This window comes from Amphiura filiformis, chromosome 5 (genome assembly GCF_039555335.1).
Source record: "Amphiura filiformis chromosome 5, Afil_fr2py, whole genome shotgun sequence".
In the NCBI taxonomy this organism is placed as follows: domain Eukaryota; kingdom Metazoa; phylum Echinodermata; class Ophiuroidea; order Amphilepidida; family Amphiuridae; genus Amphiura; species Amphiura filiformis.
Window position 1 is genome coordinate 60337634 of NC_092632.1, and position 19477 is coordinate 60357110.

Sequence of the window (19477 nt, forward strand, 5' to 3'; positions counted from 1 at the left end):
TATTGATTTATATGAAGATGATAAATAATTCCAAATGCTTGCTGCAATTAATCATCTCAATGTATATAATTTGTTTAATTGATATGAAATCTGTTATTATCTCAATATAGTCTTAATTTCTATGAGATTGTGAAATTATTATAAATAAGCTTATGTGTATTAAATGGTCCTCATGATCGTGGGGGCAATGCGGAGTCTATTCTTTGCGTTGTTGTGCTTTCCTGCTGTCTCGAGACAATTCCGTTTTTTAAAGTTGCAAATCTTTTAAAAACTAGATTGTCTCAGCAGCAGGGGACATTAGGCTGTCATGTGCATCTAGGTGTAGAGGCTTATCCTCTTATTCCCACTTGAGCATTCTCAAGTACACTTAAGGTGTTTTGGTCTCCTGGTCAAGTCAGTTTTAATTTAGGGGTTGTTGTTATGTTGTTATAGCAACAAGCTCAGTTTTTCTGTCCAGTCAGCTGTCACTTTAGTGGTGTGCAGCCATTCAGGTCTCCGTCTTATTTTTAATTCCTTTGTTATGTCCATAGTTCTCCTAGTGATGCACTTGCAATTGTTCCTTCGATCTTGATGGACCAAAAAATTCCACCCACCCCCCCAAAAGCCGGACGGGTGATTCAGTAACTAAATATGGTTAAAGATACTCCAATAAAATGGTATGTCCAAATATGCTGCTTTATGCTTAAAAATAGAGGCTTTGTATGGAATTTCTTGAAATCTTGAGGAATATCATTAGTAGATTGTCGCCACTTTCTACTGCGTTTTATAGAAGGGGAATGAATGCTTTGTATGGAGTTTCTTCAAAACCTGAAGAATCTCGTCTGTAGATTGTCTCCACTTTCTACTGCGTTTTATGGTGTTTGAATGTGTTACGGAGTTTCTTGAAACCTGAAGAATCTCGTCTGTAGATTGTCTCCACTTTCTACTGCGTTTTATGGTGTTTGAATGTGTTATGGAGTTTCTTCAAAACCTGAAGAATCTCGTCGGTAGATTGTCTCCACTTTCTACTGCGTTTTATGGTGCTTGGATGTGTTAAGGATTTTCTTCAAAACCTGAAGAATCTCGTCTGTAGATTGTCTCCACTTTCTACTGCGTTTAATGGTGCCTGGATGTGTTAAGGATTTTCTTCAAAACCTGAAGAATCTCGTCTGTAGATTGTCTCCACTTTCTACTGCGTTTTATGGTGTTTGAATGTGTTACGGAGTTTCTTGAAACCTGAAGAATCTCGTCTGTAGATTGTCTCCACTTTCTACGCGTTTAATGGTGCCTGGATGTGTTAAGGATTTTCTTCAAAACCTGAAGAATCTCGTCGGGAGATTGTCTCCACTTTCTACTGCGTTTTATGGTGTTTGAATGTGTTACGGAGTTTCTTGAAACCTGAAGAATCTCGTCTGTAGATTGTCTCCACTTTCTACTGCGTTTTATGGTGTTTGAATGTGTTATGGAGTTTCTTCAAAACCTGAAGAATCTCGTCGGTAGATTGTCTCCACTTTCTACTGCGTTTTATGGTGCTTGGATGTGTTAAGGATTTTCTTCAAAACCTGAAGAATCTCGTCTGTAGATTGTCTCCACTTTCTACTGCGTTTTATGGTGTTTGAATGTGTTACGGAGTTTCTTGAAACCTGAAGAATCTCGTCAGTAGATTGTCTCCACTTTCTACCGCGTTTAATGGTGCCTGGATGTGTTAAGGATTTTCTTCAAAACCTGAAGAATCTCGTCTGTAGATTGTCTCCACTTTCTACTGCGTTTTATGGTGTTTGAATGTGTTACGGAGTTTCTTGAAACCTGAAGAATCTCGTCAGTAGATTGTCTCCACTTTCTACTGCGTTTAATGGTGCCTGGATGTGTTAAGGATTTTCTTCAAAACCTGAAGAATCTCGTCTGTAGATTGTCTCCACTTTCTACTGCGTTTTATGGTGTTTGAATGTGTTACGGAGTTTCTTGAAACCTGAAGAATCTCGTCGGTAGATTGTCTCCACTTTCTACTGCGTTTTATGGTGTTTGAATGTGTTACGGAGTTTCTTGAAACCTGAAGAATCTCGTCAGTAGATTGTCTCCACTTTCTACTGCGTTTTATAGTGGGCTATTGGTTGCCTTCATGCTTTCCTCCCTTTCTGCTGCGTTTTTATACCAGGGTTATAAATGCTTTGTTGCTTATTTGGAGTATCTTTATTTACTTGGTTGTCAATACCAGTGGATTATATATCAGTAAATGGTTTAAGCATATCTATCTTGCTGAATACAAAATGTTCGTTTGCTAGTGTTGGCATTGTTTATTCTTTTGGAGATTTCTAATTATTTAATTGCGGTTAAAAATGCTGTTTTCCAATCCAATCCTCTGTTTGATCCAAAGATGTATCTGTTTAAGATATGCTTAAGATTTGCTTAAGATGAAATTTGGTTAAATGTGATTCAGAAGTCAACTTTTGTTTGTCCAGCCTGTATGGTTGGCTTGTACACATTTTCCAATAATTTGTGTATTTATTGATTTATATGAAGATGATAAATAATTCCAAATGCTTGCTGCAATTAATCATCTCAATGTATATAATTTGTTTAATTGATATGAAATCTGTTATTATCTCAATATAGTCTTAATTTCTATGAGATTGTGAAATTATTATAAATAAGCTTATGTGTATTAAATGGTCCTCATGATCGTGGGGGCAATGCGGAGTCTATTCTTTGCGTTGTTGTGCTTTCCTGCTGTCTCGAGACAATCATTTGAGTGGGGGAACTAAACTTTACACAGGTCTGAATCAATCTATATTGGGTTGAGTTCAAAATATTTTTTGTAATGGTGATATGTATACCATTTCAGACCAAGCCAACATGTAAGTACACACAGTTGTACCTCCCAGCTGCTTCTTTTTACTTAAACTATTCATCACTGTAAAAAAATATCTAATTTGGGGGAAGTGGTTCACAAGACACTTATTGAAGTAACTGAGTTTCCTGCTGAACTATCTCAATAGTCTGTCCTTGGCTCCCAACATTTTCCAAATTTTACATGGGGGTAGTTATTGTACATATAGCCTACCTTTCTTGCATGACTAAAATAAAGTGCCTTAAGTACTCGGGTGAAACAAATATTCATCCTGTATGCATTGGGTACATAACCCTCTTGTTTGATAAGGGAATTTCCCAGGTGTTTGGAATATTATTGGGTACTATCAGAGCCATGTAGACATATCTTAGAAAATTCTTAAACTTGTTTTTATATTATTAAATGAATACATCAATATTTCATCACAATTCCATTAAGGTCAGATGAGAGCAGCTCTTGCAAAATGTGGAAACTTTCTAAAATGATTTTGTTGTTTTAGTAAATCAATGTTATTTTGTGAAGTTAAATTTTACTTGTCTTGTTGCACTGGACTTAAATATTGAAATATATATTTCTATATATAAATTAAACCTGTATTTTGTAAAATTAAACTCATATCGTGGATCACGTTAATTGGGTTCCAACGCTGTGTGACGCAGCTTGTTTATGCCCTGCATACTGGTCATAAACGGAATTTATGACCAGCACAAAATGGCCCAAATCCAATCAGAAATGTCGTTACATTTTGAGTATGTATGGATGATGGTTTCATCATTATGTAGCTGCCAAATGTAACTTAACATATGACTGATTATATCAAATATTATGTGTTACTCATACACAACTTTCAAAAGCATCATGCCATCTTACACTTTTTTCACCTGACACTTCAGTGAAATATTAACCATACAAATTATGCATAAGTCTGGAAGCTATACTATGATGACATAGTTGTGTGTCTACAAAGTACGATATGAAGTTAACATGATATTTTTGCTACAGTATGTTGTCTAGTCAACATCTGAGGATTGCAAGGAATGATGACACATTATGACATGTAATTTCTTATTTATCACTGAAACACAAAGCTTTAATGGTTGCATTGCTGACAGTGCAAATGTTTTGTATATGTTACTACATACTTTTAATGATTCAGTATCATTAGGAAAGTCTGCTCCTATAAATAAGAGACTGAAGAGATCATTTATAAGTGAAAAATTCTAAATATGAAACACAAGAATAATTCTCAGAGAAGAAAAAGTTTTATGTTGAAACATCATGACCTTTAGACAATGTTAGACAACATATTTTAGATTTGCTGCTACAATTGTTCTGCTTTACTCGGAACAGCCCAAGGGATTCAGAGTGAATTTGTGCTTGCTACTGGCACTCTGAGTGGCTAACTTTGCCATGTTATATTATTTTCTTCTCAGTCTCTCTTCAGGTTTTGGCAATGGCAAGCCCATTAATAGGCTTCTATTAGTTATTTGCTAAAGCCAAATACTCTCAACTTATCAAAATTCAGATTTTTACATTTTTGGTAAGCATATGTATATGCCTGCATGTGGTGGTGAGCTGAACAAATGGCAAGCATGAAAGCCATCTGATAAAGACAACACCTGATATTCAAGATGAAGGTAGGATAAACTACATTATTGGCGAGTAAGCTAATTTGGATACTATAGTTACATTTTGCGGCAGAGAAGAATGGCAGTTGTTTACATTTTGAAAGTGGGGTTCTGATTGGCTGATCCAATCATCTGATAATCATAACAACAGACTGATAATCTGACTGGCTGATTACGTTGGTCGGCACAGATTGGCGCTCTTGAAGGGAACACAAAGCTCCACGTATGTCACTTATTAACAGGGAACTAGCATCAATCTGAGTAAGTGACTGCTGTTCTTCTTTGAAACCAAGTGTAACATACATACGCTAGCAGTCAATGCTGGGGATAGCAATTTCCACTTACAGTGAGTTATGTGCAATATGTTTTCAAGAAAATATACATGAGATATTTAATATGATCATATGCATATTGACAATCCAGAGAGGGTTACCAAACTTAGACATGTTACCAAAAAAAAAAATCAGTAACGAAAGAGTTCAACTCCATTACTGGATATACACTAAAAGTTTTAGTTGGTCATTCACCTTTATTGCATGTGCAGCAATTATGAAACCCAACATTAGTGCACTAGCACTAATGAAGTTCTGAATACATACATAACATATTCCCTTCATAAAACATTGATTTTTACATCTCAGTCTGGGCTATTTGCCTTCCCCTTGATTGTCTTAGACATAAATGTATATTGCTGCACACTGTATCACCAGCTAAGCTAACAAGACAAAATAATGGAACAATAATGTCTGATATAAAAGTAGATGTCAGGTTTCTTCTTTTAAACCATCTTAATAATAATAATAATGAAAAAAATCCACACAATGATCAATTTCATCTCAGGATTAATGACCTTTATATCACTGAAATTTTCCATGTGATGTTAAATGAATAATGAAGTTAATTTCATTTATGACATGTTTGTAGGCCAATTATAAACATAACTATTTGTTCTGAGCTGATCAACCTTATGATCAAAACGATTTAGTCAGTAGGTTCAACCAATTTGATATTCATCATTCAACACAATTCCTGATAACACAACTAATTTGAGGCTCCTGTTCTGAAATGATTACAATTTAGCCAACCAGTTCAATCAATTTGATCATTGTTGATGTCCATACAACATCCATGGGAATATCGTAAACACTTTCCAGAATTACAAGTCACCAGTTAAATATAGCCCAAGCCATATCCTCCAAGAATTTTAACCTTTTCAGTGTTATATTACATATTTTTAACACTACTCTTGCTTGCAAGTCTCTGCCTATAAAATTGTAGCCTGCAATATTGAATACTTTGACTTTGGACAACATAGTGACATCAAGACAGTTAATCTGTTTGCTTTTATTTAACCATTGGACAAAATAATGTATTACTTGGTAACATTATATTCATTCTGAGTGCCATATTTGTCATCAGATTTGCACGCCTATGCATAAATAAGCTATATTTGGCTGTACATGATGTAACAATGTATGTATTCAAGCTTCACATATTGATTGATGGGTAGTATTACTCTCAACACAGATTTTCCTTATAAAATTTCATGGCAAACACATTTACAAAGTCTCCCAATAAAAATGTTACCTTTAAAGGTAACAGGTTTAATTCTGTTTTAATTTTGTTACAATGCTATTGGGACATGGTGTTGTGGTTAAGGTTTCATCTCATATTCACATCAATAGCTAATTATTTGTGAAGTAAACACCACATAAATGGTAAGCCACAGTGCATGGCCATTACTTTTTACATTAATTAAACACATCAGAAATTTATATGAATATGTGGTAACAAATAAGCTGCAAATTTAACACAGTAATAGTCTTGTGTAAGATTTTCTGTTGTTTGGTTTCCAATATTTAACACTAAAGATAGCTACTTCTATTTTCATATAAACCCAATGCACCTCCCCTGACTTTAACAATATAATGTTACCAGTTACATTTTGCTAGGATGATGTAGCTGTGACATACAACATGATATGTTACAAAACATTCTACATAGACAATGGACTACATACAAATGAAGGCGAAGATGAGTTCATGTCACAATGAGGTATGTGTACTTTAATGAAGTGTTGCGCTTAACCAGATTGCGGACTTTTTTATCAGCACTCAAGGAGAAATTGGTGCCATCACAGATTGGTAGAGGGGTTCATTTACTCTTATGACACACCCGGATGACACATCTGGGCAGCTAGAAATACCATGTCAAATTAATCACACACATTGCTAAAGTTCTATCAATTCAAATTCTTTGAATTCTTACATGAATGCTGAAAGAAAATGAGGAGCAATTTCTGTTTACAATGTGAATACCACAACAAGAATCTGAAGTCTCAAGCTCCATGTCTTCTAAGAAATGCTTACGTGTAGAGATGTAAGTAATGACAGTATGACTGTGTTGCCAGATTTATTCACATAATGTAATTGATCCTTGTCTTTTAATTGTCTCCCTGGGCTCATAGCTCCATCTCTATCTTTATCCATCAGGCATTCTCTCTAGTAATTCATCAAATAGTACTACTTCTGGTGTCAAATTTGATTCAAATAATTTACTTTCATCACCCACCCATGTGCCCCATTCTCCTCATTTCTGTATCTGTATGTCTGATGCTGCTCTTTCTTCCAGTCTGTGTTTCTGTTTGTCTTTCCCTCTCTCTCTGGCTTCCTCACTTGTACACATTTAATTATTTTTTACCACAAAGTTTGTATTTTTAGCTAGTTATCATTCAGTGTATTATGTTTTTTATATATCTTTTTTACACACAATGTAATTGACCCTTGTGTCTTGATTGTCTCCCTTTGCCCATAGTTCCATCTCCAACCCTCATTCTTTCTAGTAATTCATCCCCAGCCAAATTTGATTCAAATCACCCTGGTGCCCATTCTTTTCAATTCTGTCTATGCCCTTTTCACAGACTCCGCTGTCTGTATTATGTCTGTCTGTCTGTCTCTCTTTCCCTCTCTCTCTGGCTTCGTCACTTGTACATATTTATTTCTTTTACCACAAAGCTCATATCGTTTGCTAGTTATTGAATACTATACTATGTTTTTTATTTATTTTTGTTGTAAGTGGGTCATGAGTGGACATACTTCTATCTATGTAAATAAACCCATTTTAAAGGAGAGCATGTTTTAGGCGAGTTACAATATGGGCGAGTTAGGTAAAGGCGAGTTAAAAAGGCGAGTTACCCCCACAGAGTCAGGCTATTTTAGATATTCCCATGGGTAACACTATGAAGTCCCAGTGGCGAGTTACAGTAACACTATGAAGTCCCGGTGGCGAGTTACAGCAACACTATGAAGTCCCAGTGGCGAGTTACAGTATTTTTTAATGGTATTTGTAATAACTATTGATTGCAGTATTTAAAATCAAGGCTAATATCTATTTATATGATAAAGTATAATATGGAACGGACATGAGTCAAAGAATACATTAATGGTATCATTTTTTTTAAATAATCATTTTTTGAATTTTGACCAAAGCTGCATTTTTGATTCAAAATCTTGGGCTTTCCGGAAATTCACAACTCGCCGCATGGACTTTCCGGAAAACACTGCAGGGGGTAACTCGCCATTTTAACTCGCCTTTTTCTAACTCGCCTATTTTTTAACTCGCCAATAACCTGTTCTCATTTTAAAGTATGGCTGAGGAGAGCCAAGAATGTAGGTAGTTATGATTGCCAGCTTCCATGCCTGCAGCGTATGTATTGATTGTCACTATCAGATTTCACAAGACGACATAATTGCTTTCTTTCTTTACAAAAGTTAAGATGGGTCTGTGAAAGCGGAAATGTGCAAGGTTCAACATAGACCTGTTATGACATTGGAGCAGAGTAAGAGATAGTAGAGAGAATACTCAGGTGTTTATGTGAGCAGACATAAGAATCATGAAATTAATATTGTAGCTGTGGAGGTTTTAACATTATCAAATATGCCATAATAATCATGTACATAATGTGCTAAATTATCTAATTCCCTGGATGTAACAGTTGAATCAGTTTGGGCCATGGAATAAACTTAACTATAATAGTACAAAGAAAAAAGTTTCTTCCAAACTCAATTAAAAATACAAAGCCCATCTGTAGTAATATCTAAGAGAGCACTTTTAGCTACTGGTAAACCTTGAAGTGATTGATGACCATGGTTTATTTTTATGCCACATAGATAGTTTTGGCTTGCAATGTGATAACAGAAGCTATATTCATGCAGCAATAGACTTTCTGTTGATAACTTTCACCTGCATAAGTCAAAAGTGCAGTTCACTCAACTTTTCACATCACAATTAATTAAAGACACTTTTATTTATTACTGATTGTTTCACATCAATTCATGAATTTTTAACTACAACTTAATGAGATAACTAATATGATTCCATTTCATTAGTATTCAGCATTAATTTGTGACAAGGTCATCCTAGCACATTGCTTCCTGGAATCGGAAATGTAAGTTGGAGAAAATAATGCCACAATGTCCTTCAGCATCTTCACATGTGATGCCATCAAGTACAAGTCAGATGGTGGAGATGGATTCAGAGATAATTATGACAAGTATTCCTGCTCTTTTCTTTCTATTGCCTAAATAACCTTGTATGACTATGACTGAATACATCATATATGTGAGCGTACACTACGAATGAGCCGTAAAGTTGACAAATTGTATTCTGAGATACAGTGTAAAATGTGCGTGCTGAAGGTCGCATTCATAGGTACCTCAATTAGGCGCGACATGTTTCTCATTTGACAGTGTTTCCACCAATCAATAATCCTATTGCTGAAGAGGATGAAGCAGTATACAGACTTTTTATTATGCGTACAATATTGTATGTACAATATATGCGTTATTTAATCTATTGCCATTCTATTTCCAGTACTGTTTAAGTTCTAACGAATGTTTGATGACGTAAAATCGATAATATATTTCTGCTAGGTATTGTATGTAACATATTATCGATTTTTCGTCATCAAACATTCGTTAGAACTTAAACATTACTGGAAATAGAATGGCAATAGATAAATAACGCATACATATTGTACATACAATATTGTACGCATAATACTCGGAGTCTGAAGCGCTTAATAATCTTCTACCTAGGGTTACGGTTCGCTATCTCTAAGGTTCGCTATCTCTAAGGTTCGCTATCTCTAAGGTTCGTTATCACTAATTACGAAAAAGGTTCGCTATACCTAAGGTTCGATATCACTAATTTTGAAAAAGGTTCGGTATTTCTAAGGTTCGATATCACTAATTTTAAATAAGGTTCGCTATCTCTAATTTTAAATAAGGTCCGCTATCACTAATTTATTGAAGGTTTGCTATCTCTAAGGTTCGCTATCACTAATTTAAAATAAGGTCCGCTATCTCTAATTTTAACAATCCCGGTATCCCTAAGGTTCGCTATCTCTAATTTCAAATAAGGTCCGCTATCTCTAAGGTTCGCTATCTCTAAGGTTCAAGCTATCTCTAAGGTTCGCTATCACTAATTTCAAATAAGGTTCGCTATCTCTAATTTTAAATAAGGTTCGCTATCTCTAATTTTAAATAAGGTTCGCTATCTCTAATTTCAAATAAGGTTCGCTATAGCGGTCCTTATTTAAAATTAGAGATAGCGGACCTTATTTGAAATTAGAGATAGCGGACCTTATTTAAAATTAGAGATAGTGGACCTTATTTAAGATTAGTGATACTTGAACCTTAGGTATAGCTTGAACCTTAATCGAAATTAGTGATAACTTGAACCTTAGAGATAGCGAACCTTAATTAATTAGGGATAGCGAACCTGAAACAAAATTAGTGATAGCGAACCTTAGGTATAGCGGACCTTTATTGGAATTAGTGATAACGAACCTTAGAGATAGCGAACCTTCAATAAATTAGTGATAGCGGACCTTATTAAAAATTAGTGATAGCGAACCTTATTTTAAATTAGTGATAGCGAACCTTATTTATAATTAGTGATATCGAACCTTAGAACTAGCGAACCTTATTCTAAATTAGTGATATCGAACCTTAGAAGTAGCGGACCTTTTTTTTAGGTATAGCGAACCCTTTTCTCTATTAGAGATAGTGGGATTCTGATCTCCATAGACTTTACACGTTAGTGATAGCGAACCTTAGAGATAGCGAACCTTAGAGATAGCGGACCTTAGAGATAGCGGGATGTCACCCTACCTAGATCTATAGAATCATTAAATAGCTCTAGTCTTTGTTTGCATTGGCTAAATCCTGTTCAAGTGGTGGGTTCCAAAGCATTGTATTTTGTCTCGATATGTATAACCAACAATTGACAATGAGAGGACATTCCTGAACCTTGTTGACTTGGGGATGATTTGAAATGACTGCCAATTGTGACTTTATTACCACCAATGTGGAAAAAGAGACACATGTAGAAACAAAAAAAAGCTACCATTTTGTTGATGGAGCAAAGTTCAACAAACCATAACCCCGCTTCTGGATATCGTTTAAAATCAAATGATATACCATTTTAAAGCTTATGATGTATATTTTCTAAACACAAAATAAAATAAAATTGATCGAGAAAGGAATTTATGGCTCATTCGTGCTGTACGGTCACATATTATGTGTTACTCACATACACAACTTTCAGAAGCATAATGCCATCTTAAACTTTTTTCACCCATGATGAAATTTCTATGAAATATTAACCATCCAAATTATGCATAAGTCTGGAAGCTATACTATGATGACATAGTTGTGTGTCTACAAAGTACGATATGAAGTTAACATGATATTTTTGCTACAGTATGTTGTCTAGTCAACATCTGAGGATTGCGAGGAATGATGACACATTATGAGATGTAATTTCTTATTTATCACTGAAACACAAAGCTTTAATGGTTGCATTGCTGATGTTACTACATAATTTTAATGATTCAGTGTCAGTAAGAGAGTCTGCTCCTTCTATAAATAAGAGACTGCAGAGTGATTTATAAGTGACACATTCTAAATATGAACCACAAGAAATATTACTGAGAGAAGAAAAAGTTTTATGTTGAAACATCATGACCTTTGGACACCCTGAACTAGATTTGCTAGACTTCAATAATTGTTCTGTGCTTTAATCAGAATAGCCTAGAGAGAGTTCAGAGTAAAATTGTGCAATTAATTGTTCTGAGTGGCTGACTTTGCTTTGTTGTATTTATTTTCTTCTCTGTCTTTCTTCAGCTTTTGCCAATTGCAAACCCAATAAGAGGCTTCCAAAGTTATGTGCATATAAATTGTGTGAGCATGTCTCACCCAGCCTTAAAGGGACTATCAGTGATTTGATATTAAAGCAAAATACCCTAAAATTCATCAAAATATTACCCGGTATTACCCGGTTAACAATTTTACTGGAAAAATTCCGGATGCTCAATAGAAACACGCTAATAGTTTACACTATTTTAAAATTCAGACTAGTGGCTTGTTTTCCTCATTGGTTTCATTTACATAAGCCATTGACAGTAATGATTCCATAGCAGGCCCTTACGCAGGGGGTGGGGGGGGGGGGGGGGGGGGGGGGGGGGGGGGGGCGACTGCACCTCCCCAAATTTGCAAAAGTATACAAAAAGTCCCAAAATTTCAGAATTTATGAAGCGTAACGAGCAAAAAATCAGGTTTTTACGCTTTTTTGGTCAAAAAGGTCCAAATTTGGGGAAGAAAGTCCACTTTTCACAAAATCGCCCCTCCCTTGGAAAAAAAGTCCACTTTTTCAAAATCAGCCCCCCCCAAAAAAAATCCTGCGTACGGGCCTGTTTCATAGTAATCCACAGATACAATTATCAGCTGTCAAAACTAGTACTACTTTTCCTACTGTTTGTCACCTTTTCTAAGAAAATACATGATTATAATCCTTATAGTGTCTGACTTACTGTTTTGTATCTTGATTGAGTGAAGTTTCATTTACATTAATGGATATTCTTAGAAGTGGTTAATATACAAGATTTATGATAAAATACTGCATCAGGAATGCATGACCATGTGTGTGTTAAGGATGTGATCAATTATCCCACATACATGATAAAATCAAAATCTAAAGGATTTTGAAATTTAACTTTCATGTTTATGTTGCAGCTCTAGCTATTATCACAACAAATACAAACCTGGAGGCTCCGTGTGTTTCAATATACTGTATTTCCTCTATTAAATGTCCCAGGAGCGTACCATCCGTACATGCATTTTCCAAAAAGGGGGCATTTATTATATAGGTCATTTTTAGAATGATAATTCTCATCAAAATCATTAGGTAAGCTTAAAATTCACGCTGAAATGACGAACTATGAATTTAGGACCAATGAATTCCAGTTCACTTCTGGGCTTATGATCAGACTTTCAACAACTACCGACATCACTAGCGATGGTGTGTGCACCGTGGTAAGCTTACTATGCAAGATAGCATGGCAATCTCAGCATTTTTTAAACATCTTGGTTGAAAAAATGGTGGAGACATTTAATAGGAAGGGCAACTAATAGAGGAAATACGGTATTCACATTGCACAAGTTTTTTTTTTTTTACAAAGACTTCTACAACTTTCCTCTGTAAGGTCAATATTAATCAGACCCAAATGACCTTGAAACAGTTCTTGCTATTACACAGTAGCTGTAGCACCTGGTAAGGTGTGAAACTGTATCAAGATATTGTGACAATACAATTAAAATTACTTCCTAGTATTTATTTGCTGAGACTCTCATTGCTTAGTAAGTACAGTGTATTGCTCCAAAGTATTGCTCCACTTGAAAAAGTCGCCATGATTGAAATAATATTGAGCAAATTTATAAACTTGCTGAATGCAGCATTTTATACTGTGAATTTTGACACCTCATTTGTTTCTCTGAGATCTTGTTGAAAAAGGTTACAAGCATTTCAGTGGTAAAGGGTTGGATTTCAAAAGTTGCAGAATTCGGTATATCCTTCGTGTAAGAGAATACCAAACAAATCCCAACTCTAATCCTTACCCTAACCCTAATCCTAACCCTAACCCCTAACCCTAACTCTTAATCCAATTAGTATTTCGTGCTCTCTTACACTAAGGATAAACCCAAATTCCCAATACAAAGGATATCTGCATAGATTACTGGATGAGTATCCAATAACGTGCTTTACTGTGCACATGATGAAAAAGCATTGCTTTGACCAAGAAGAAATAAAATACCATGTCAAATGCATTGGGCTATTCCAGTTGAAATCCATACACCCCCTATGGAAGACATGACCTTAATCTTCCACACAAGGAGTATGAATTTCAAATGGGGTTACCTGAAATAGGGATCTCCATTTGAAATCTATGTCCCCTGTGTGGGAGATTAAGGTCATGTCTTCCATAGGATGTATGGTTTTTAAACAGGAATGACCCATTACAGCAGTTGTGAACAGTGCTGGAGGACACACTAAGTATTGAAGGATACACTAACTGAATTAAACTGCATTTGACATGATTGAGAGCAAAGAATGAATCCATGAAAACAAGAGTAGCATGAGATTGAAATAAAAGTTATCACTGAGTGAAGAAAATGTTTCTTTTATGAATTTATAGCATGTTTATTAGCTTTGTACTTTTGTATAGGAGCATAGGGGCTCCTGTAACTTTTGATATCTGACCCTTTACTACTGTGATGCTTGTAACTTTTCTCAACCAGATCGCAGAGCAACAAATGAGGTATCAAAATTTGCAGCAGCATCAGCGAGTTGATTGATTTGCTCAATACCCTTTTGGTTTTTTTTTAATCATTGTGACTTTTTCAAGTCTAACAATACTTTTTGAGCAGTGTATAATGTAATCTACCAAAAGCGTTGACAACGTAAAGAAATCAGCAAGTTTAAAAAACCCACCTCGGCTCACTTTTTGAAACTTGGTCCCATTTTGAATACCAACAGCAAATCAGTGTTTTTATTTTATTTCAACAGAATACAGCGTTTCCAACAAGATTACAAGCCTACTACACTTCTGGAAATGTTTTAAATTTATATAAATATGATGAAGTTTAAATCAATACCTTTTACAAATGGGACCAAGTTTCAAAAAGTGAGCCGAGGTGGGTTTTTTAAACTTGCTGATTTCTTTACGTTGTCAACGTTTTTTGGTAGATTTCTTTTCTTTTTATGAATGTAACCAAGCAGCTCCAAGCTTGGAAAGTCATCAGGTTACAAAGTGCTCCATAAAACGAAAAATAGATGTTTGAAGTTGCTGTTCATGATTTATGACAATAAATAATTAAACAAAACATTATCAGTCGTTTATTTTTAAAACTAACTCGTCAAGCGTGACTGAGACGTACACAATGATCAATATATATTTTAATATACTTTAATTATTCAAGGCAACGTAAATATGTACAGAAAATGTAAATATGAACAACACACACCCAATGTTGACAATGCCAGAGAGATACGGAGAGTAAGTCCGATTTACTTCCAAGTTGGAACTGGTAAATGCCATATATTTAAGCCTATACTACGGAAAGGTCTAAATGCCCCGACTGAGCAAGATAATCGTGTTTGAATGTTTGTGGTTCTTTATAGCCCTGCGGGCAATCCACTTGGCTATCCAAATTTCGCGGTTTGTGGTTCATTGTAGCCCTCTGCGGCCAACCTAGTTGGATATGCCTATTAAGCGGCGGTTATCTGCGATCTTTCGTGGTTTGTGGTTTTAATTTCCCTTATCAAGCACTGCCCTCTATCGGGAGCTAATTTATAGTTTAAGCTTGTTGGATATCCATATTTCGTGGTTTGTGGTTCTTTGTAGCCCTGTGGGGCAATCTAGTTGGAAATACAAATTTCGCGGTTTGTGGCTCTTCATTTCGTTTCATTTCGTTTATCGCGGTTTGTGGTCTTAATTTATTGGATATCCATATTTCGCGGTTTGTGGTTCTTTATAATCTATAGGCCTGTGGGCAATCTAGTTGGATATCCAAATTTCGCGGTTTGTGGTTCCTTTGTAGCCCTGCGGGCCAACCTAGTTGGATATGCCTAGTAAGCGGCGGTTATCTGCGATCTTTCGTGGTTTGTGGTTTTAATTTCCCTTTTCAAGCCTGCCCTCTATCGGGAGCTAATTTATAGTTTAAGCTTGTTGGATATCCATATTTCGTGGTTTGTGGTTCTTTGTAGCCCTGTGGGGTAATCTAGTTGCATATCCAAATTTCGCGGTTTGTGGCTCTTCGTTTCATTTCATTTCATTTTATCGCGGTTTGTGGTCTTAATTTGTTGGATATCCATATTTCGCGGTTTTTGGTTCTTTGTAGCCCTGCGGGGCAATCTAGTTGGATATCCCTATTAAGCGGAGGTTGTCGGCGATTTTTCGCGGTTTGTGATTTTAATTTCCCTTATCAAGCCCTCTATCGGCAGTTAATTTATAGTTTAAGCTTGTTGGATATCCAAATTTCGCGGTTTGTGGTTCTTTATAGCCCTGCGAAAGGCAATCTAGTTGGATATCCAAATTTAACGGCAGTTGTTGGCGATCTTTCGCGGTTTGTGGTCTTAATTTGTTGGATATCCATATTTCGCGGTTTGTGGTTCTTTATAATCGATAAGCCTGCGGGCAATCTTGTTGGATATGCAAATTTCGCGGTTTGTGGTTCTTTGTAGCCCTGCGGGGCAATCTAGTTGGATATCCCTATTAAGCGGCGGTTGTCAGCGATCTTTCGCGGTTTGTGATTTTAATTTCCCTTATCAGGCCCTGCCCTCTATCGGGAGCTAATTTATAGTTTAAGCCTGTTGGATATCCATATTTCGTGGTATGTGATTCTTTGTAGCCCTGCTGGGCTATCTAGTTGGATATCCAAATGTCGCGGTTTGTGGTTCTTTATAGCCCTGCGGTGAAATCTAGTTGGATATCAATATTCAGCGGCAGTTGTTGGCGATCTTTCGCGGTTTGTGATTTTAATTTGTGACAATTTATAATATTTATTGCAAATATAATTTCAGATTGAACTGTGAACAGAGCCAATGATAAATGTGTTTTAAATGACGAAGATGTCATGATAGTCAGGCATGGTGAAAGCATCTGGATGGTGAAAGTAGGCCTAGGCCTAAATGAGAATAAAAAATCAAACATGTTTGTTTGATGAAAAAAAAAATATCATAATAGCAATGGATGTTCGAGATGGTGTTATTCTTGATTTATAAAATAAATTGGTTAATAAAACATTAAGAAAAAAAAGTGGTGGGAAGTTTCGAACTTGAGCAAAAATTCATGAATGGATTAGAAGTCCAGGACCTTAACCGCTTCGCCACGGGGACGACCCGATATTACGACGTGTGAAAGTGGAGTATTTATTAATATGAATGTATGCTGTGGTCCGGAAAGAATAAAAGAATTGCGAAAAACTTGATTTTTTGGCGAATGGGATCCAGAATTTGTATGTAGGGTATCCAGGAATATACTAGGGTATATTTGAAAGTGAATCTCAAAAGGTAGTGCGACAGTGACAGCCATGTATGGCTGTAGCAGTGACGAAAGATTGTGGATATCAGTATGATTAGCTATGATTTTCCACTAATTTTGGCTATGAAATACCGCGTGAAATAAAGCAAGAATGTTTATTTATTATCAAACAATCGGATTGACTGTATGATTGGTGTAACTTTTTTTTTTTTTTTGTTATTAAAATATTACACTTTGGATATTAAATACGATTTAGCATGGTTTTAGATATATTTTGTACCCAGCGAAAAATATCATAGAACAATAGCGTTTTGTTTCGATGTAAATATAGTCCCGCTTGGTGCATCTTCTTATTCTTCTTTATCAGTCGTTTTTTAAAAACTTGCTGGTCATGCTACCGCGTGACTCTAATGAAGTATTTACAGGTGGAACAAGTTGAGGATATTGATTTGAACCAATATCTGGCTGATCATAGCAAGTACCTTCTAACGATTTGCATTGTATGCAGCAGTGAACAAATGGTTGGATATCAGAAGAAAGTTCTTTTTTGATAGTTTCACCAAAATGGAATTTGAAAAAGAATTGGGTATTTAATTGAAAAAAGGCTAATATTGATTTTTGATCAACATGAAACTCATTTTGCTTGATTGCATCACATTATATGAGAATAAACTAAAAGGATTGCGTATCGAATATGAGAACATCAATATTTCATTCCAGTTACTTAATTCATCTGCTCTCAAATACCACACACTTCTCAAACTGATGTAACCTGTACTTTCATCAGGCCAAAAAAAAAGTTGTTTGTTTGCTCCTCAGATTAAGGCCTGACCAATATTTTTTTTTTCAATTTTTTTTAAATAAAAATAAGTAAAATTCAATTTTTTTAGATTTGGAGTATCTCTGGACCTAGCTAGAGCTAAATACTAAGATCTTTCATGGTTGAAAATTAAAAAAAAGCCCCCCAAAAACATTTTGTGTCTTCGATATGCAAAGTTATAACTTGTGTTCATGTCATAGTCTATTATTTTTAGTGACTTCAAAATACATTGGATTTGAAATCATTAAAAGACTATGACATGAACACAAATTATAACTTTAACTGCATATTAAAGAAACAAAATGTTGGTTTTTTAAGTCACCATGAATGATTGTAGCATTTAGCTCTAGCTAGGTCCAGGAATACGCCAAATCCGATTTATTTTTAATTTTTAAATGTCTGCCTGCCTGCACGTCCTCTTTCAAAGCTGTGGAGGACAAACAAACAATTATTTTTTTTGGCCTCATATAGGTTCACCCTATTCACCTTTCATTGGGAGTATATCACATCTTTAGTTTGTTAGATTGCATATGGAAAATGAATACAAAGTCTGTGAGTGTAAAGTACAGCGCCAATCTAAAAATCTGAGATGCGTTTATATTGAGATATACTGTTCACATTGATTTAAAATCAAAATTGGCACTAATGGCTGACTCCTTACTCTATACAAGGCGGTCCTTGAATCACAAGTCTTGTCTGCTTTCACGCCTCCCTGCTTTCCCTATTAGTTTTGGTAACAGAAGTAAAATAACAGGGACTGTGGTCCCAAATAGATAGTAAAGCAACACCATTACATGAGAGTTCCCATAGTGCACATATGGCCCAAGTTTGGTTGCAATTGGTTTTGAACCTTTCATATGAGAACAGATTTTTTTATTTTCAGCCTATTTTACAAGTTGATCTCAAATGACCTTTGACCTCCATGTGACCATAGATATCACTAATGCATGAATGTACCCGTAGTGCAGCTATGACCCAAATTTGGTTGCAATAGCATTTGAACTGTTCACCTCAGAGCATTTAATCAAAACTTTTAATTGAAAATGTCACATACACATACAGCCATAGGGAGTGATTACATAGTCTCCTGCCTTATCAGGCAAGACAATAATTGATGTCAAATATTCAACTGATGTTAAATATCTGCTGGAAATAATAAATTATTGATGTTACCTCAACAAACCTTCTTTAAAATATAATAGAAATAGACTGAATGATGAATATTTGTTGCAAGTACGAACCGGGCTTAACTAGCTGAAAATTGTAGAAGCTTATTGTCTGGCATTCGACCTGGTTTGTTGGTTGAAACAATAGAACGGCCAATTATTTGATGGTGTTATTTTATTCTACAAAAAGCCTGGTTGCATTTTGTTTGTAATTAGTTATAAAATATGCTTTTTATAGCTATAGCTATAAGGCAAGGGGTGTCTATAGACTAGCAAATCCAGAGGGGGTTAATTATTGCACATAAGACATGTACCAAAACTTTGACCTTTTTGCTTATAACTCAAGAGCGGTATGTCGCAGGTAGGTCAAACTATACTTTTTCTGAATTCTTGCAATGAGAGGAATGATTTGGCGTGCTTGTTAACCAGATTTGAGCAACTTTGAAATTTGACCACTGTGTTAACCTTTAACCTTGAATATGGCCGGAGTGCCATGAATGATTTTTTGTTTACATCTTAAATGTGTTATAGGACCATAAAAGGAAGCTAAAAAAGTTGGTTTGGTAGAGTCCTGTGGGGATGCATGTTAAAACCTGGTAGATACCGGACTAATATGGTTAAATTTTTTCATTGGATACAGGTAATGGTTTTTTA

At 35.5% G+C, this 19477-nt stretch overlaps 1 protein-coding gene across 1 annotated transcript in view; it reads right to left on the reverse strand.

Annotated features, from left to right (window-relative positions):
- Positions 1-19477, reverse strand: part of LOC140151924 (uncharacterized) — a 242981-nt gene that overhangs the window by 95160 nt on the left and 128344 nt on the right. The window lies entirely within an intron of this gene.